The 21,725-nt window shown below is 42.1% G+C and overlaps 1 protein-coding gene across 3 annotated transcripts in view; it reads right to left on the bottom strand.

The window, feature by feature from the left end:
• Window positions 1–16,578, bottom strand: part of LOC138584285 (disheveled-associated activator of morphogenesis 1-like) — a 45,857-nt gene extending 29,279 nt beyond the window's left edge. For 2 of the 3 annotated variants that reach the window (XM_069656478.1, XM_069656495.1), the window contains exon 1: window positions 16,468–16,578. The gene's annotated coding sequence lies outside the window, so the exon portion shown is untranslated. Of the gene's footprint in view, window positions 1–2,703; window positions 2,877–16,467 lie in introns of those variants that run through there. The other variant, XM_069656486.1, reaches the window with a different exon arrangement.
• Between the last annotated feature and the right edge of the window lie 5,147 nt (window positions 16,579–21,725).

The raw sequence follows: 21,725 nt of genomic DNA, 5'->3' as shown, positions 1-21,725 counted from the left end.
TGGTTGATTTTTCCTGTCTTCATAATTTGCAATTTTGATTTGGATCCATGTATGTGCACATCTAATTTAGTTTGCTGTAATGTCTTAAATCTGAAGAACCAAAGCATATAATGAGAAGATGCTCTGCATTATCTTTACGTCTTGAGGATCAAGAAACTTCAATTTGTTATGAGAGAGGGGTCTCAGCCTTGTTGTCAATCAGACTACAAATTTTACATCAGCCACATTACACCCAAGGCAGCATGCCTCGTTTATCAGAAAGAATTGGCAGGTTGTTGAATTAAATTGCTATTGAATAAATAGTCAAAATAAAGTAGGTAGCAAAGACGAATGCATAAACATTGACCTTTGACCAAACATTGATTATTTGTTCCCATTAGTAGAAGTAATAGTACTAATAATACTATTTTTTCTTTTTTTCTTTTTTTTTTTTAGAAAGAATCGGTTTAAATTCATGGTTAAATGGCTGAAATAGTTAGCTAAAATTCATTGATGAATGGATGCAATAGTTAGCTTAGAGTCATGGTTAAACTGTTAGGTAACAGTCATGACTAAATGGTCTGAAAGTCTAAGTCTTGGAAATATGTTTATTAATAGTTAGCTAAAAGTCCTGAACAAATGTTTATAAACAGTTAGCTAAAAGTCCTGAACAAATGTTTATAAACAGTTAGCTAAAAGTCCTGAACAAATGTTTATAAACAGTTAGCTAAAAGTCCTGAACAAATGTTTATAAACAGTTAGCTAAAAGTCCTGGATAAAAGTTAGCTAAAAGTCCTGGACAAATGTTTATAAACAGTTAGCTAAAAGTCCTGAACAAATGTTTATAAACAGTTAGCTAAAAGTCCTGGATAAAAGTTAGCTAAAAGTCCTGGATAAAAGTTAGCTAAAAGTCCTGAACAAATGTTTATAAACAGTTAGCTAAAAGTCCTGAACAAATGTTTATAAACAGTTAGCTAATAAACAGTTAGCTAAAAGTCCTGAACAAATGTTTATAAACAGTTAGCAAAAAGTCCTGGACAAATTGTTAGCAGCCATGACTAAATGGTTAATAGTTTGCTAAAACACTTGGATAAATGCTTAAAATAGTCGTCTAGCTTTTGCAGTTATACAAAAAGTACAATACAGTTTTTCATGATTGAAATTTCATGATTTCAGATAAACATATTTAAAGCGTGACGAGTGGTGTCAGATGGCTACTTAAGCTCATCTAATCGGGTTGAGGAGGTACATGTCACAAAACAGTAGGAGACCACTAAAGTAGAGGATCAAAAAGCCCCTGACTATCAGCAGACAGAGAAGCAAATCAGTACATCTAGGTTATGTCTGTTCTTTTATCAAGTATAAGGTTTTAACTACTGGCAGATCAGCCTCACTATAAATTAGCAGAACAGTCAAAAATAAGAGAAACTGCGAAGTATCAAGGAAGGACAGGTAAGAGTAAACCTTTAGTGTGCTAAGATATAAATAGCTGTTGACTTCAAAGGACTAAAAGCATCATAGAGCACCTCCAGCCATCATTGTGATCTGCCTCGACGTGGCAGAGTAAACACTATTATGTGCACAAGATCTGGGCACAGTCTACTATTAGTCACAAATGTATTTCTGGGCAGTAAAACCTCTCACATCCTCAATAATGGGTGTGGAGGGTGCTGTAATCTCTGCTAGGATACCCTGAGCTGCAGCCTGTCCTTTAAAGATCCCTACCTCTTCCTCAGTTGCTATGGCAACCGGAGCGGTGGGTGACGGGTGCAAGCTGGGTGGGTGGGTGATTTAATGTAAGCCCCTTCCACCGCACATTACCCTCCTTTTTAATCTGCTCTGGATGTTTATAGGGGAGAAAATAGGATTGTCTCTCTAATTCAGAGGACAAAAGCAAATAACAAAACCATTAAGGATTACAGGGTAAAATCCAGCTCGCCATCACTCAGAGGCACCATGAAATCCTGCAGAGACTGGCTGTCAGTCCTCTGATGCTTCTGTGTGTATGATATTTAGAAGGGATGGAGCGTATACGTTGCCTCTCGAGAGTAGCGGAGGAAGTGAGAGTGGAACCTGAGAAGGATGGGCAGCCACAGGAAATGACATGACACCTCCCTGCTCAAGGTGACTTTCCTTTTCGTGGACTTGATTATCTGCACTCCGCCCCCCATCACGGAAAAAAGTATGCCATCCTCTGTCTCTCAGGCTCACTTGACACTGATAACGGGGCTGCGTTTGCCAAACCGCAGAGAGAAGCCGGTGGGAGGTATCAGCCTGTAGCCTCTGTCTGCACATATTTCTACCACCACCTCACCCTATCTACAGAGCAGCCTTGTCATTATGGGGCATTCCCCGTATACACAGGATAACTCTCTCACCATGAAATCAGCCTCGAGGCACGGACGGAGCACCCTGTCATCCTCCCCTCCCCCCACACCGACACGGTTTTCCACACCACCACCTCCCAATTAGACAGACATGACACAGTCACCTATGTCTCGGGGAGAGGAATCCAGCCTGTATCCTGGGGAGTGATAAAGCAAACCAGCAGCCCTGACTCCCCTCACACACACACATACAAAGAGAGACAATCTCCCGGTCACATGCAATCCACACACACACATTCCAACCAGCAGATAGCCGGCTTCTGCTCCTGCACTCCCTTTTCCTTGCGCTCATTAGATTACAGGGTAAAACAAGGCAGATTCATTGAGCTCGTCTTACCCCGTCCAGGAGTGAGATCGTCTCTGTTGTGCTGCGAGCATTCCTTTTATATCCTCAACTCACTGCAGTGTCCTGCTTTCTGCTCTGTCGACAGAAAAAACGATGCTTGAGCACACGCAGCGGAGCATTTCCTGTGAAAAGGTATGTAATCCACGCAGGTTCACAGTCGTCTAATAAGCACCTTGAATCCCAGAGGCTGTCAGTGTCAGCCGAGAGGAAATTCCCAGTTGGAGGATTTTTTTTCTCTTGTGGCACTGTTGCAAAAACGTGACAAACTCGCCATACAGCATGAGCTGCTGTTTGAGATCCTGCAAACAGCCAGCTGGCCGGCGAGAACTTCTCCTCGGCGAATCCGCTCCCTCCCTAACCTCCTTCTCTCTCTGCCTTTCTCTGCAGAACGCTGTGGGGGCAGAGGGGACAGGCACAGATGTTACTGGCTCCAGGCCACACCCCTTTTCAACACTCCCAGTCTTAATAGGATGCAGCCGAGCCGTGGCCACCGCCCAGCTCAACCCCCTCCCCCCCTTTACACTGGCTTTGGATAACTTGTTAGGGGTTTGTTTGGAGAGAGATTGTTTGGAGAGCTGCAGGAGGGAAACAAAGCGGAGGTGTGAAACGTGTGGTGTAAAGGTGGGCGCAGGAAGAGAAAGTGTGGACTAGTTTAGCCACTTCACATCCTTCTTTAACGCCACCTGTGGGTAATAAAACGCTGCATATATTCCACCCAAACAGTCTGGCACTGTTGACAAAATATTCAGAGGATTTTAATCTAAACAATCCCAGGCACTCCCGCGTGATTTACAGCGCGAGCATTACTCCTGCATCTCAGCTAATTACTGACTTGCAACATCCAGCAACCGTACACATTCCTACATTGCGACATAAGTGATGTGTTTTGGACTGAATTTACACCAAAGCAGTGAGAATGTGTAGAAGTATTTCAGTTGAAACAAATATACACAGGGTCACATGTTTGCTTGATTTTTCACATGATCGGACTTGTAATAAAATAATGTAAGAAGTATTCCACTGACGTCAGATCATGTCCTTCACTTCTTTGAAGTTTTCCAAGTGACTTAAGTGAATAAGTCTTGACAGAAAACAACTCATGCTCAAACTTCTTAGACTTTCTGTTATTCTTTTATCTTTCATGAAATTCCTCAATCTAAAGATGATATTTTGACGTTTTTATCATTCCAAACATGAATGTGGGAATCCTGAACTTAACTCAAGTCCAATGTTTTTCATCATGATGAAAAGTATTTGACGGTTAACTCTAACGGACTGAAATCGCACCATGAGCGAGCTACACGGATCCTATTTTGTGGAACTAGAGGGTGTAGACAGAAAAAGCAACAGCTGTACAATCAAAAGCAATCCAAGCCAACATACATACTGTAAGCTGCTGGACTCCCGTTCTTACAGTTAAGATTCATCCATGTCACTGATGATCTAAGCTGATCAACTTTATAGCTTTGAATCAATCAGGTGTCGATTCACGTCTGAGGTCATTCTTGAGGCTACAGCATCCAAACTGATGACTACTCGCTCCTTGTGAGAAAATCAGACATGTTCTCATAGGAGAACAGAAGTCATCTACCTGATTCAGGCTCTGCAGGTTTCCGTACAGGTGTTGACAAAACACGTCATTTATCTGTCATTAACTCCCGGCTCTTCAAAAGGTGAGTCAAACGTCGACTCTGACGGCGAGACGTCATAGTGCTTTATCAAACACGGCGTCGTCCAATCAGCTTGTTACAAGAGAGAAACACGGCAGAGTATCACATGGTCTGTAACCGAGACTGGAGGTTTACACTACTCGCCTGGCAAAGCCTGGAATTGGAGACCTCTCGGCTAAAAGGAAATCACAAATCAAACCTTAAAGCTAAACTCAACCTTTTTCCTGAACAGCTGTGAGCACTCAGGATTCAGTAGTGGGTTTGCTACCTTGGCTTTATCCCAAGACCAGGAAGCAACACAAACCAACCGGTCTCCTTAACGTGCTTTGTGCAGGTATACGAGGTCAGTGTACATGATTTGTGCTCCTGTTCGCTGCCATTTGGATTTGCCAATGTCTAAACTTGCCTGCAGATTTGACATTTCTGGACCACTTTCACGCGAGCTGATATAATGCAATCTTCCAAAGCTTTGAAACTTTGTGCCTGGATTTGAAATGTCCACATTTCAGGCTACACGGCGGTTTGATCCAAGAAGCTGTTTATCTCTACGGGACTGGTGTTCCAGACATCAGTAGCGAGCCGCGCCGGTGCAGTCATGAATGGATAACAGTGGAAGCCGTACGGTCCTGGGTAGCTGCCTCTATAAAGAATGTCATGCAGCTGGAAAAACAGACAGGTCCTGTTCTCACGGAGGGCTTCTGTTCTGGTGGGACGGATGATCTGTGTCAATAACAGCAGGGACGGGTGTTTTGGTGACCTCAGGGGCACCAGGTACGTACAAGAGGATGTGTACAGGACAACGTGGATGTGACATTTTCATAGACAGTGGCACGGTCATCTGTCTGTGCCAAGTTTGATCACAGTCTGACTCCCAAGTTAAGAAGGGAGATTACTGTGTCTCTTACTTGTCTACTGTACAGAGAGGAGTGTGTTAACACAACTCAGCCTGCTACACAAGCTATAAAAATGCTGTTTCTGTCTGCAGCTTCTCTGCAGTTAATTAGGATGCTTGTGCAAGGTCACTGGTGTCTGCACCATGTTTTGGACCATTTTTGGAGTACTATCCCAATTTGACAACCAGTCATACTCGAAGTATGCAAATGTCCAAGCTTAAGCAACATGACACATGACCACCTCTGTAGTCCAGCTCTAGGCTGGACATTTGCATCCTTATTTGAATGTAAAACACACTCTACCAGTCCTGGCCTAAAAACAGTGTTCGTGTGACCCTTTTCGCTCTTTACGGCCCCTTTATGTTAATTATTAAGCATGTAAAGACAGATAGGATGCAACTTTACCCTTTTCTTTCTGGTCTTTAACAGGCAATAACAGGGATGCACGATATTATCAGCACGTTATCGGTATCTGCAGATAATGGCTTGAAAATGACATCGACAGATATGTCATTTTTCTGCCGATAAAACAACACTTTAATTGTGCCTAAATGCTCGATGATTCCCTAAAAAAGGTTGACGTAATGCTACGACATTAACTTGGCGCGAATGTGCACGCGCAATGCCTGCACCACGCCTCTTCTGTCAAGCATGAAGAAGGGTGCAACGCCTGAAACGGACAGCGAGGTTGATTTCATTGTATGCATTTGCTCTGTGCAATAGGTACATTTTTCTCTAGTTGTGGCTATTGTCTGTTTGAATATTACAGTTTTATTTGAAAGAAAATGTTACAAATAAATATGTAATTTTGTACGTAACATAAGTTTAAGTACTTTTCTTATATTGCCAAGTGAGTGTGTACATGTTATTTCTGTATCTGCCAGTGGGCCACTACAATAAGAGTAGGCATATCAATTCCACTACAGGAGACTTGATGTTCTCTGCAATGAGGTGGAAAAAAACATGTGCCTCATATATCGGTATCTAAATTGGCAATCGGCAAAAAGAGTTGGAAAATATCGGCATATCAGATATTGGCAAAAATTCCAAACACAACGTAACAATGTGTTAACCTTATGAATCAAAATATAATATCGCAGTGCTTCCTTGACTCAAAGAGTGTTACTCTGAGGTGGTCTTTGGATAAAATAAAACCCTGTAGGCGCTCTCTGTTACTTGGAAATCAGTTTGTAGTACATCAACAGAGATACGAGGAAGCGTGAAAATCCGATTGGCTGCAGAGTGTAGCTGACCCTGAAAAGGTCAGCTGTGATTACAAGGTTGTTGAACATGTCTCTCTGGTTATAATGGAAATAAAAAGACTTCAGTGATAAGTTAATCCGTCTGTTTGGTGTGAAACACGGGAACTAAAAAGTGCAAAAGACACCCAGGTATCCAGCTCTTTAGTGAGGCTTCTCAGTGTGATGTGAAAACGAACATTAAGGCCTGCCGCATGCTAATGTTAAATATATTCTTTGCAGAACCGTGACTGACAGCCCCCAAATAAAAAAAAACCATTTCTCAGACTGCTGTGAAGGAATGTGTGAAGGGGGAACGTTATATTACGGCTCGTATCATGTGGTGGAAGGAAACAGGGCTGCACCGTACACATGTTTCACGCAGGGTGGGGCTATATCCATAAATTCCACCCATGCAGCCCTTCCCTTGCAGGAGACCCTAACTATCACAAATTAAATGCCAGGATTAAAAAGGGTCCTTCTGGTGTTTACCCACCCTCAGGAAAGCTTGTAATTACCCCCCGAAATAGAAAGGTCCATCCCAGAAGGGACACGCGACTTTCTGCATCCACTTATCTCCAGAGAGCAGGCAAAAAAAAAAAAAGTAAGGATACAAAAGTTTACAGTTTACAAGTTGTGAACAGGAAACAGGCCAAGAAGAGACGTTTTTTGAAAGAGTAAAGATGTGGCAAGCTTGTGGTAGGGAGATAATAACAACATCACCCTAATGGTAGGGATGGCTTGTTTCAATTTATATGTCACGGATGGAGTAGCTACATGAACTGTTATCTCACATAAACAGCAAGCCTCTATATCCTGTAGTCCCATACAAGCACAAGCAGTGGCCTCCTTTAACATTTTAGTTAACTGCTTAAAAAAGGTATGTTTTACACTTTACCTTTTTAATCTCTTGACTTCTTTACCAAACCTGATTAATTCAAGCCTACAAGGATAAAAGATCATCCCGGAAGAGGCCGAAGGCCATGCTGCAAAAACATTATGAGGTGAACGGCTACAGCTGCAGTGAACGTGCTCGTAACGGATTGACACAATTTGAGAGTTGAAAGGCTCTGGCTTAACTTGTTGATCCCTCCAGATGTAGGCCAACATTACTGCACAGGGAAATCTCATTGGTTAAGGTTTACAGCGGAGAGATAAGAGAGAGGAGGCGCCATGATACAGTAGAGGTAGCATATAAACAAACAAAAACAAATAGAGTAATGTTAATCCAACGTAATCCAATCAGTATCCCCGTCTGCTCTGAGTGTGAAGACAGCTTCAAAGTGTTGTGCGGCTATTAGCTAATGTCCCACACGGATGCTCTGAGAATTAGCTCACCAGACTAAATCCATGTGAAAAGGTCTGAGGTCCCGGCCTCTTCTTTGAGCGCCAACACGGATCTGAGCCTGGCTCGCGGCCAGTCGGATGCATGACTGAGTGACACAGAGGCAAAGTCTAAGGTAGAACAAAGCGGGCAGATACAGAGTGCATGGCCATCTTGCATGGCTGCATGGCTGAGTTACAAGCTGCTTATCTCTGAGTCTGTCATAATCTCGGCAGAGAAAAACAACCTGCGACCAGACGGGTGGAAACTACACAGCAAAGCGAGGAGAATGCGCTGGGAAGCCTAAACCATGAGAGCTGGGTGGTGTGATGAAAAATGACACCAAAACACTGACAACAGAAATAAAGGTTGTTTGGGGATGTTAACAAGGACACCTGCTGCTTAACAGGACCGACCTGACAGTCTGTGGTGTCTCGGCTATCAACCGCACACGGCCAACTGCTGGGACACAAACAGCAACGTGTTAAGGACACTTTAACCTGAAATCACTGACACTTTGTTGAATGATTATTAATGTATACACTGGTTATTTTTCTAAAAACAAACAACCCAAAATCACTCTTATGTTTGCCCAGAAAGAAACACAAGTTGTTCTTATGGATCACTATAAAATCACAACATGGGTCAAAGTAAAACACGTTACATGACTGCGAGAGAAGAGAGAAATATGGCAGCAGACAATAATCAACGCTAAAAGGTGAAACACAATCACTCCTGAGGAACATAAAGCTGTTGATGCAGCTGGTTTTGTCTGACTGTGCGGCTGTTTTGACGACTTTTCTACAGTAATGTTATCACACCGATATGTTATACTGTGGGAACCTGCTCATTGTAGCAGCAACAGCAGCCTTGAACTCCGCCTGAGGAAACCTGAGGGGAGGAAGGTGGCTACTGTGGCTAACTACCACACAGTCGATATGTTACATCAGGGAAGAGCGAGGATGGCAGTTTGAGTCTACAACCAGGCTGCGGGGTCACGATGTGCTTAGCGACAAAACCGACAAAGACACAAAGGTGCTTTTGAAACAATCGCAGATTCTACAAACTCAATAAGGATGGGCATGACGGACATTATCGGCTCCAGAGAGGCCAATTCAGTTAACGGTAAATGACATTACCAGGGAAAGAATCCCATTGACGTCTCTGTCTAGGAGGTACACAAACAACACAGAAAGACAGCAGCCAACAAACCGATGTGCAGAAGATCATCTCAAATCCATGCGTCAACAATAACATCCAATCAATAAACTTTTACCATCTCTTCACCTTGCCTCAGTTTCCTTTGTGAACTTTTAAATAGAAAAAGGTGACATCAGTTCATCAATGAATGAAAGATTTTACAGCCAAAACATATTTTTTTCTGTCTTTGCTCTTTTGCTTTACAACTTGTCAGAACTTGAGCGTCCTGTCTGCAGGGCGGGGCGGCGTTTAAAGCGGGGGATAAAGCATGCCGAGCTTTATGCCGCTGATCTGATATCTGTCGGCTGTTTAAAGGCCTGTCACACATGCTTTGGTTTGCGTCTGCGGAAGAAACGTGTTGGCACCTAACCTATTCCAACCACAGAAAATAACAGGAAGAATGGCGCAGTCTGCAAATGTGTTAGCTGAATTATTTAAAAGCATTGATGTATTCCTTTAAAAGGTATAATAAGTAGATTTTTCCTAGAAAAAAAAAAAAAAGACTTTTACAAATATAATATAATATCAATAATCACTTATGGGCCTCTATACATGTGTGTTGGTGAGTGTGTGTGCAGACCCTTGTGAGACCCTTCCCTCTGCATCTATTCTGTTGTTTTGCTTTGTGCGGGACGTTTTCAGGAGGGGCGCTGTTGTGGTTCCCTGAGCCAATCACAGCGTATATGTGAGTGTGGGAGTGGTTCAAATCAGCAACTGGGTCCCATAAGACCGGCGAACATGGCGAAAGAGCGATGCAGAGTTGCCCTTCTTTCTGTTGGACAGGCAGGTGCCTCAAACCGGGTAGGACAAGCTAACCGGCTGTTAGCATGCTGGCGCAAAGGTAACCGTGATGCTGTCGGTGTTAGCTCAGCAGGGTGGGCGTGTTCTCGCTAGAGAGAGTGAGAGTGAGCTTCTGGTGATGAAGAGACAAGGAGGAGGGGCCCAGACACCTTTTCTATATTCTAAGATAAATTCTCTTCTTGAATGTACCTTGAAATCCTCTGAACAGCCCTGTAATGGTTAGCCAGATGTTGTCCACTGAGATGTAGAACATGCGTCAGCTTTCAGCGATTGAGGTGTTATTACCATAACTACAAGTAGCAGCCTGAATTGATGACTGCGCCCATGTTCTGTGAAGAAAAAATGCTGGCATTCAACCAGCTGATGCCTCTCCCACCAGATTATGTAATTAAAAAATAAGATAGCTAACGGCTCACAGATTGCACTTAAAATGCAAACGTATACAAAATACTCATTTCCAGCATCTCTGCTTTGGGAATTAACATTAATAATGTGACCTAGACAAAGGGGGATAGAGGCGAGCAAGGATTGAAACATGAATCCCACTCGGCCCATAAAACCCCCACCGATCCTCCCAAACCAACATCTCGGTTATGGGACTCCCCCACACGCACACACACACACACATGCAGGACAGGACCCACATGCTCCCTTTGTTTGAACTGCAGCATGGCGACACTCTTTCCACATCTTTGTGGCTGAGGCACACACGAGATTAATTTCGATGCTTATTGTCATGATAATCTGAGGTTTGCCTCAATTCCCCGAGTCTGGCTGGAGAACTGTCACTTCCTAACTTTTTTTTTTTTCTTTTTACAACAACTGACTTTTTACGCCACTATTAAGCCATAAAAGCAAAGCGAGGCTATTAATTAAAAAAGTACATACACTGAAAAATAAAGTGATTAAAAGAGTTCAGAAAGAAACTAAACCAAGCAAATGTGTATAAATAGGGTCTAGCCTCTGTCAAGTAACAAACGGTTACAGCCTGAGACGATTAAGTTATTCCAAATAACAGGCACTCAACCAGGAAACACTACTGCAGAAAACTGAAATGTTTGTTAAACCCCTTTCCCACTGAAATTAGCGCATTGACGCAGGTTTTTCAGACCCGGGAAGACCCGCTTATAAAAGCCATCTCTTTTCCCACTGCCAGTGAAGTATTCTCCTTTGGGTCTCTTTTTGCTGCGTCGCCGTCTGACGTCACAAACGCGGCCGAAACAGTTAGTAAACAGTGTAGATGTTACGGTGGTTAGGTCTTTATGTATCTATTACTCAATCAGTCTGTGTAACAAATTCAGCTGTGACAAATTTGGAACAATGTTTGAGCGCTGCTTGGACGGAGACAGGCGGAATTTGTAGCTGAGATGACGAGGAGTCGCAGAAGTTACAGATGGTGCAGAGCATTGCGCCGGAAAGAGGGCGGAGATTAGCGTGTCGACCCGGGTTTTGTGTTCCCATCAATGCCGATTGGAGCGATAAGGCGATAATTACCCAGGTCTACTGCAGAGTCATTTGACCCGGGTCTGAATGCCGATTGTAACCTTTCACATTAAGCAAAAAAGTGGGTGTTAGCTGTTTTCTTGGCCAGTGGGAAAGCGGCTTGTGAGTGCATTGTGTATTTATAACTGTGTTTAGCTGGGAGCACTTAGAGGACTTTGGGTGGATCTTTTTTTGTTTACAGCTAAATATGTGCTGCTTTGTCTTCTTCTAAAGTTTATTTTAAGATGTTACTAATCCATTTGTCTTGTCGGTCACAAGTACGACCTGGGGCTACTCATCAGAGCTCTGATTATAAAGTCTTTACCTCATAAAACAGTCTTAAAAATGAACTTTCTCAGCAGGCACCAGAAGTAGCACAGCTTGCTCTGCGCTCTCGAGGGTACAACTCCAACAAGTCCAGATCGACCCGAAATATAATTTCGTGGGTCACCCAGTTCTAGTTATAGAACCGTAAGACTGCAGATGAAGGCTTGTTTCTCTGGAGGAGCTCTGTGGAGATGAGTCTTTGCTGCAACACCAGTGAGAGGACTGGATTGCAGAAGCTCCACACGCCTAATAATTACACTGGTTTTGGTGGATGGAAGCTGAAACCAAGAAAGGATTTACACTCTAGTGACATCAGGCTCTTAAGATGATATAATCATATTAATTAGAATGTAAGCAAACAGCAATAGAAGGGAGACAGCGCAGAACATCTGCACTGTTTTAGTTTTGTTGTAGACCCGGCTTACATCATCTAGAAGCTCTGATGCAAGTTTTATTGCTTATAAAAACTGGAGTAAGAGGGATGACGTGCCATAAAGGATCCATTACTCACCGGAAGGCCTGAAAGCTGTCGACCTTAAGCCCATTAATTAAAAATCTGCCACCGCTGAGTGGTTGAGCTGGAAACAGGGTGTGCTGCCCTTTCACCACCAAACAATCGGGGAGGTCAAGAGTCAGTGGTCTTGGGAGGGGACAAGCAGTGCGGAGCCATTGGGAGAGTCCCTAAACTCTTCTGCCCATGTTCATGTTAAGGAAGGAGTTTTGTGTTTTTATGGCGACAGGGCGAGTTTGAGAAAAGGTTATTTAATTGCAGAATGTGGCTCGACTTTGCTTTCAGATACTGCAGGAAACTTCAAACCTCCACTGCTTTTGTTTTTGCCTCCAGTAAATGTTAAGCAGTCACGATCAAGCTCAAGGTTTGGGGTAAGATGAGCCTTTGGTATACCAAGAACATCTTTTTACAAATAAAGATTGTAACAAGCCGAGAGGTATTCCAGCACTCCCACAAAGCAACGATCCTCAAAATGCGAGGCTGGGTCTTGGGTGTGGCCAACAATGGCTGCCTCGGCCCAGCTGTCCCAGCAGCGAGGACAAGTGCAAAGCCGGGGCGAGACTGGGGGGCAGGGTGTGGCATGGCAGGGGTGCTATGGTGACGGAGCAGGCCTCGACGGAGAAGGGATGCTAAATGAAGCCATTGTTTGGCCCAAGTGAAGCACACCGCACAAAGAATGCCACATTCAAACACTCATACTGGCCTATTGTGGCGGCGGGCCGACAGAGTGCTGCGGGTCCACAGTTTATCCCACAAGATGATATGCAGAGAGTCTGCAGCTCCAGCAGGAACAACAGTGACCTGGAGGTACCTTTCTGCCAGGCGATTCAAGGACTTTTAAGGTCACATTCTCAAGCTACTTGTATGACTAAGAATGGCTCCCATAGGTATGATACATTTGAGTCAATCGAGGGCATCAGATTGTAGGATGGGTCGAAAGCAAAGAACAAAAAGACCAATCTGCTCCTGAACATGACTGTGAAAGACAAGTTGTCACCCCACAAAATATAAAGCAATTTTGTTGACTATAAATTATGGTTAAAGTTATTTTTTAAGCAACAACAAACTGTCTAGTTCTGCTTGGAAATTTAGGGATTTTAACTATTTTCTCCCATTCTGTAAATCTTGAATTACAAATATAGTAAGATGGTACATGATTATACAAACAGTATACTATAAATGGCAGGACAAAGTCACTGACAGTGGAAAAGTTCTACTGTGTAATTGAAAGTATAACCTCATGTGTGGAGGGAGTACAGAAAGGCAATTAGCATGTAGCACATGCTGCACGAGTCAATATTTAACCTGAGTCAAGCAACGATGGTGTGTAACTGGATTAGCAACCTAATCATATTATAACCCTTAATTACTGCCACTGTGCCTTCAGGAGGTTTACATCCTTTAACGTTTCACTGAAGCAATAATAGGCTTTAATAATGTCTGATTTAAGAGATATAATAAGGCTTCCTCTGTGACATTACCATTCATTTATAATTAGTAATATGGCCCGGGATGCAATAAGGGAGGCTGACACAACAGCTGATATCTCAAAATAAGGATGCATATTTCATTATCCTCGATGGTAAACAGTCATCTGTGGAGGGCTGTGGTTCATCACCTGCCTCTGTGCATTAACACCACCACAACATCCGGAAGCCCTGCTGACATATGGCGGTCTCAGGGCCTCAGCTGTGTCACAGCCACTCCTAAATGACTTCCACCATTGAAATAATAATGAGTCCATACCTCCCCCCCCTGTTGTTGGTGATGTCGTTTACTCTTCCAGTCTGTAGCGCTTAATGTGAGCCATCAGGGGAGGCTGATCCCCCCCCCCCCGCCGCATTGGCAGGTCTGTGAAACTTAACACTCAGTTCATTAACCCAGTTCCCCGAGATAGGTTCAGAGAGGTTTATGTGTGCTGACGGGCAAAAGAGCACCAGGTACAATACACTGCTGCGGTTTATAGACTTTGATGTTGATGCTTTGCTCTGTGGGGCAAGAACGGACGAAAAGAGTGCCATTTTTTTAATTCAAATTATTAGTAGGGATGAGTGTCTTATCTGTAATCAAACACTTGCTCTTAATGTCAGCTGAGCAGTTCTCTGTAACCATCCTTTGACTTGCAACAGATACAACCCCTACAACACTGCCTGAAACTGAACAGGTAGATCAAGTGAAACATCAACAGACAACCAGTGCCAACTAAACAAGACGCTAGTTGCTGTAGCCCGAAGGCTAAGTGCTTGCGTAGAGGAAGTGGTGCCATAAAGCTGACTGGCACAGCCGCTAAGAGCAACTAATGTGCTGAACTAACAAGCTTATCAAGGTACATCAAATGCCTGTTGAGTTTACTCATCTGTCAGGCGGGAAGACATAATGAAAACTTAAGGCAAGAACAGTAGCTAAGGTCACATGAGGTTCGATGGGTGAGGTTTTGCCCTTTATGTACGCTAAACCAAAACTGTAAATGCAAAGCAGTTTAAGGCAAGTCTGATTTTTACTTTTATCTGCTGTATGTGAGTTAAAGGGTCTAACAAAAAGACACAAACCTCTGGGGACATAATGCAGTAAAAACAAAGAGTTATCTGCAGTATGCACCTTTTCTGAAAAACAACACACACTATTCAAATGTCAGGGCCCGTCGGTGCGGATCTGTAACCAGCCACCTCCCTGTCTGAGCATTAACGCTGTGGACAAAATAACAGCATGGTACATCATGTAAAGCTTCTCCCAGTGTTTACAGTGAAAACATGTCAGCAGCTCACACCGCAGCAGTAAGCCCTCTCACAAGGCAGCGGCCCATTACAAGCACGTACAGGCCCCCTCAATGATTTAGAGCGTTTTTAATTCTCGGGAATGCAAGCCCTTTCTGATAAGAGCCCGACGGGGTGTATAAGCCTACGTCGAGAATGATTATCCAGTGATAATCTCAGTGTTGTGCGCTCTGACTGACCTGTAACTTCGTGGCTTTCACAAGTGAGTCACTCCACTTCTCAGCAAAGCGAAACAAGTGAATGTTAACTTAGAACAGATGAGCCATTATATCTGAGAGCTGCAGAGGGCAGTCCTTCATATCAAGGGTAATGTGGCCCTTTTGAACCATTTCATGAATGACAATCAACTGTATAAACTCAATTCATCAAACTTGGATGGGAATGGGATGGTATTAACTAAAACTTTTTTAGGTTATGTTGCCGACTTAATATCTATCTTATATATTTTATAGCTCAAATTAAATTCCATCTTCTCAAAAATCTGTAAACTAAAAGATTACCAAGCATTTGTGGCCCCGTGTGTCTATACCGATTACAGCCTTGCAGATATATCAAGGAATATTACCTTATTGGAGTTGTATTGGTGCAGTTTTATACAGTATTTTTAGCTAACAAGCTTGAAGTTGCAGTATAGAAATGCCAAAGACAGATAACCAGTCTTTGACATCAAAATTAACCAAAATGTTGTTTTTTTTATGTCTTTATGTATAACAATTTTATCAACCCACACATTATAGTTATCGGCGTGTTAAGTGTGGCCTTGAATGAGTATAGATCAGGTCTGCAACAGGGGTCAAACACTTAATAACTAGCCAATGTTGACATTCAGACTTCTAAAACCTATCCCATTGTCATCCCTTTTTCTAGTATTAGCATATATTAACACTGTCCTGTCAACCAATCCATCAAGCATTGTAGCATGTCAGTGTCAACAACTAAGAATCCCATAAAGTAGATATGACCTCCTTGACTTAGTCGCTTATCTGACCAAAAACATCTCTGAGATTTATACTAATACACGATTCTTACATCTGGGCTTGTTAATATAATGACTTTTCAACTGTTCCTCACTTTCCAGGGAGACCTAAAGGAGCTTTAAAAGAACCCCAGAGGATCACAGTTTGGACAGTCGTTTCTCATTGCTTCATTGTAGTTTTAGTTTAAAGTGAGAGCCGACTGAGGGGCGGTTTTCTGCGTTGAACATGTTATCTTCTCCAGCAGACAAAGCAAAAGCAATTCGCAAAAGAGATGCAAATGTCACCCAACGCCTGTCTGTTCTGTCCTGTAGGCTAAAGGCCAGGTTTAAGTAACCGGAGCTCTATGAAGAAGCTCGGAATATTCAAGAAAAGACGAAGAAACTGCTTCAGAAAACTCGCCACAGCTGTCGTTAATGATGGTTGTTGTGTTAACTGGCCACACCGGTCCGGAGGTCACCACAACCAACAACGCAAACCAAACGGCCCGGTGCAGCTTTGCACGCGGGTATTGTTTCAGCCGTTGTGGTAGGAGTATTTTTCAGACGACGTTGTTCTTACCTCGTCTGGTTTGACATTTTTCTTGTTAACTGGGTCCACGAGTTCATCAGGAAAGCAGAAAAGTAACGCAAAAGAAAAAAAAGCGACACACAAGAGTCCAGACTGCACGGAGATGGTTCAACCGACTGGTTGGTCCGGGCTGCTCGTGATGTCATCGCTTTACTCCAGCAGTAAATGCGCATGCGCCATCCTTTGTTAGCGCTCCATGGAAGTTGTAGTGAGAAATTAACAATGTTCTTAATAGAAACCTTAGAATACCAGTATCATCTTTTAAGTTACAGCGACCAAGGCTGACTGAACATGGTTTCAGCTGTGTCGTAGCCTCTCTACTGCACAACATACGCGCTGAAATTATGTTTCCAGCTTGGCCAATTCAGCCAGGTATACCCAGATGTATTTTATTGCAAATATAATATTTATCCATTACAGATTTATGGGGCCTTACTATTGTGCTGGGTAATGGTCATCAAATGTTTATGTCCATGTCTAAAGCCAAAAGGGAATAAAATATTGTAATCATTCAAGTTATGACAGCTATGAGATGCACCATGGCATAACTCTGCTGCGGTAAGCCTCAGCTAAAATATAAACTGCAGTTTGAAAACTACAAAACATGAAAGTTCTTTTAATTATATGTTTAACATACCAAAATGCAAAGACTGTGTGAGAGGGAGGGTTCAACTGAACAATTAAACATATGCACCACTATGCAAAACCAAGGCCTTTATTCATAAACACATCTTGCACACATTATATTTATAAGGCTCCCCCCTAAAAGCTGGAATTTAAATAATCAATTGAGCAGACCATGAGCAGACTTGCATTTTTTAGCTGTTAAATGAAATAGTTGAGAACAATTGTGAAGTGACTTGAATCTCTAAGAAAGTAGTCAGCTGGCAGTGTTTTAATGTCCAGCCAACAGCCAGTGCATGGACAACTCAATTTCATTGTAGGTTACACTTATCTAACGGACTAAATAGCTATTCAAATATCTATTGCAAACGGTTACTAACGCCTTTAAAACTTTATAATTGGATTACTGTAATTCCCCGCATTTGTGTCGGCTGATATAGGACTTTTGCGTGGGGCTAAACTGAAAAAAGGGAATGAATAAATGAAGGATGGCATTGATCAGCCAAATCTGAGTCAGGTAAAGCCCTATTTATTAATTCTCCTCCTACTCCTCCTCCCCCTCAACACTGTCAGCTCCAACATCCACACAATCCTCCTCCAGAGCTGCCTTGTCCTCTCTAGCCTCAGAGAACTCACTTGGCACTCACATACCAGTGAACAAAAGCATGCTTAGCGTACATTAGATTTAGCTTGTGAGCAGAGCTCGGGCCTCTGCAGTAACAGTGCTGTAGCTCAGCATGCACAAAGCCCTCTGGACTTTGGCCAGGTCTCCAGCAGGAACTACAGTTGTCGGCTTGTAGTTGATGCTAACCCTATAACCAGCGGGGCACTAGACCATAAACTTTATTGTGTGCTTGGTCTTTAATTTGGAACGCTGTAAGATCAACATTAAATCACGTCCAAGGCTGTGATGCCTAAATACCAGGGTGTACTGTTCAACCTGAGGAAAAAGGGACAGACACTGATCAGATTGAATCCCAAGAGAATAAGGGCAATTTAGCACACACATAAAAAGCACAAAATACACAAAAAATACAATTCATTTACTTGACCCAATTGTTTAAAGAAAACCATGGAGGTCAGGAAACATATGTTGCAGTTGAATTTTACCAAATGGGATTTTACACTGCCATAGACACAACAAACACAATCCTATCAAACTCCACTGTACTGGACAGGAATCCAAGAAATATGTCTCAAAACCTGGAACAATTAAAGCAAAGCAAAGCATGAATATCACTGGAACGGGCATGGGTGTTTGTGTTAATGGATAATACTTTGGTGCCCTCTAGTGGTACAAAGGTAATCTGCATGATGTAAGCAAGTTGATATGCCGCTGCTGTGTGCTGGGGACATTTATTTTAAAGTCAGTTTTTTTCAAATTATATTACTTAATTATACTAAACCAGTTTTTTGTGTCCTCTTTGCCACTGATACATTTGTAAGGGTGGGACAGCTGCCGTTGTGGCCCAGTCCTCACCTTAATCAGAGATGGGAATAAATGGTCTTACTTACTGAGATCAAGCAGCAACTGTATCTAATCAGGAGTTTGACAAAAAACAGCTCTGGGGGAAAGTATCCCAGCTCTAGTCTCACTGTAAAAGGTTTTGAATGAATAATAATAATAATACATTTTATTTATTTAGCGTTTTAAAAGGTACTCAAAGGCACGTTACATGAAAAAAGGAAAAGAAACAACAATAACAAAGACATTAAGAGCATATACAGTGAAAAACAATCATAGTACATGACTTACAGTTTATATATACGTATATGTGTATATAAAGGAAAGATAAAGTTGAAGTAATAATCTTGAAGATTTTTATTTAAATAAATGTCTGTTAAGTCACTATCTATCGCCGAATGAGGTAACACAACAGTGTTTGAGCCTATGGCCCACTGATGAAAGCCTTTGCATTTGCAAAATTACAGACTGGGGGTGTGTCTGAAACCGCATACTATCATACTATCATACTAATCATACTAACTGTGACGTAAAATTGAGTATGTCATGCGTTCCCATCTCATAGTATGCAATTTTGTGTATGCGAGAAATGCCCAGATGTGTACTAGATCAGCCCGGATATTTGAGTATGAGACGGGAGCTCACTGGTTGTACTCAACCACCCCAAAATGCATTGCGGCTATACAGCTTCTACTATGGCGGAGATGGACCAGAGATCAGACCTTACATACGTAAACGATTAAGTCACGTGATACGTAGAAGACGGCTCTGAGTACATACTGTTTGAGTATGTAGTAGGCAGTATGTTAGTATGCATTTTCGGACACAACCTGGGTGTGGGTTGCGACTTTTGTGGAAAAAATCACAAGCGGCGCCAAGTTAGTGACGTGTTTTCATTCACCCAGCAGTGGTTGGTCTGCCAGAGAGGGTAGGCGGAGCCAGGCAGATGCATTTCTGGTCTCTGCAAGTTTTGGGAGTAAACAGTAATCTACTATGGCTAAACAAACAAAGAAAAGATGGATGACTACAGATACAACTTCAAAAATAAGTGAAAATCCAAAGAAAAAGAAACAAATTCAATTCTCAGATGAAGGCAAACAGTCTAAAAAGGAAAGCGACCGTCAGAGAGGAAAATCAAGAGTGACAACCGTTATAAAGGGACCCAGCTGTAGACCTTTGGTTAGATTGGGAAGTGTCCTTCACATTTATATTGCCATTGGGTAGTGCCCAAAAAAATCGGAACTGAAATCTTGAGCTTGTCAGTTGATAGTAAAATAATCAGAGATCAAAGTTTAAAAGCATCACCTATTCCTCAAGTAGTCACTGGGCACCAGGCTGGATCACATTCTCCAGGCAGTAAAGCTCCAAACAGGTATTACCAGCCTGACACTTCTGCACTGAGATACATTCAACCTGGAGGAAAACAAGATGTAACATTTAGCTATTTCATACTAATTACATGCTTTACATAACTGAACACATGTTGAAGATGGTTAAACTGGTCTGGCTGGAGTCATTAGAGGAAAAAAAAGTCATTTGATCTGTGTTGCATAATCTTTACCTTCTAAGTAGCTACAGCAAGGCATCATGAAGGACCTCAGTCCAGAACTTTAATGTGACACCAGAAATCATTTGACTTAATGTTGAGTTTTCAGCCTTTAAAAATCTTTAAATGTACAAATATTGTTAATGAATTTTACTATTCTGTTTGCTCCTTTTTTATGGAATATCTTCCTCGTCCCCTTCCTCCAGCACACTCTCACTATTATGGTTGGCACGACATGTGGGCCACAGTGCTATGGGCTGTGGAATATTATTTAAAATTTGTTCTAGAAATGTGGTTTATTTAAGTGTAGTTTTGTAAACTTTTACTTTAATATTTGTGTCATTTTGTAAGCATCTGCATTTATGTTTGTATCTGTGAATGTAGTTTTCAAACTTGTGCCTTTAGGTTCTTATCTGTAACCTTTGCTCTGGGCCTGGCTGACTATGCTACTTCGCAAAAACACACAACTTTTGTCTTTGATTTTGGTGCATATGGATTGTATTTTATGGAGAAAACATTTTCTGGTTTCCCTTGAGCTGCTTTGTCTGAACTTCTAGGGGATTTACGGAGTTCACTGTCAATTGCATGAAGTGTAGTTATCTTACTGTAGTTTGCTAACTGAAATAGCCATGACTTAAATCACTTTAAAAAGTGGGGTTAAAGAAGGTATAATCTGCAGCCCTGAACTCTTCTGGCAGATCATTCCAAAGTGTAGTGGTCCTGATTGCAAAGGCTCTATATACTTTATGTAACAGTTTCGACCTTCGGACAACAAGGAGGAAACCATCTAAGGATCTCATAGGGCAAAAGTTGATCTGATAAATAACTTGGAGCTAGGCCTCTCAGGCTTTGAGAGGAATCAATAAAATGTTTAATTGGTTGAACTGGAGGTGGGAAAGGGATTTTTTTTTTACTGATGCCAGGGACCATGGATTTAGAGTAGTCTAGTTATAAAGGCATAAAGTATACTTTCCAGATTTTTAAATAGCTATTATGTCCAAGCCAAATCAATGAAACCTACAATGAGATGGAGTGAAGCATTTGATAATTTATGGTTATTTTTAAGAGGAAACTCATTCATGCTCTACTCCACAATCACAAACTGGTGGGGGGAAATAATCTGAAATTAGCCTGCTCCAACTGTGGTCAGATATTGCACCTCAAATACATACATACATGTATATTTTTCCAAATAGTAGTGTCTTCAACAGCCCTGTTTATCAGTCATCGTTTGTTATGCTTTCTTGTCCTTTTCTCGGCTGTTATGTCTATGTGTGTCTATCTGTTCAAGTAGTCTTCATTATGAGTAATGGAAAATCAGTGCCAAATTTCTTTTAAGTGTACATACACTTGACAAGTAAAGCAGACTCTCATTCAGGATTCAAAACAAAGGAAGTGATTGCACAAACATTATCATAGTACCTAACAGTCATATTACATAAGTACAGTAAATGCCTGGGTCGCGTTCAGACTTGCAACATATCAGTTCAAGAATCCAGAGCGCACACTTTGACACCCTAAGTTAAGCTATAAACTCTATAGATGGAAGCTAAATTACTTTTAACATAAGAAGCCCTAACATGTTTTTTTGACACGTTGAGATTGTTAGAGAAA

The sequence above is a fragment of the Semicossyphus pulcher genome, unplaced genomic scaffold (genome assembly GCF_022749685.1).
Source record: "Semicossyphus pulcher isolate SPU_LCO1_2020_fin unplaced genomic scaffold, fSemPul1.0.p SCAF_11, whole genome shotgun sequence".
Taxonomy (NCBI): domain Eukaryota; kingdom Metazoa; phylum Chordata; class Actinopteri; order Labriformes; family Labridae; genus Semicossyphus; species Semicossyphus pulcher.
Note: the sequence above shows the minus strand (reverse complement) of the source record. Positions and strands in the feature narration are given on the sequence as shown.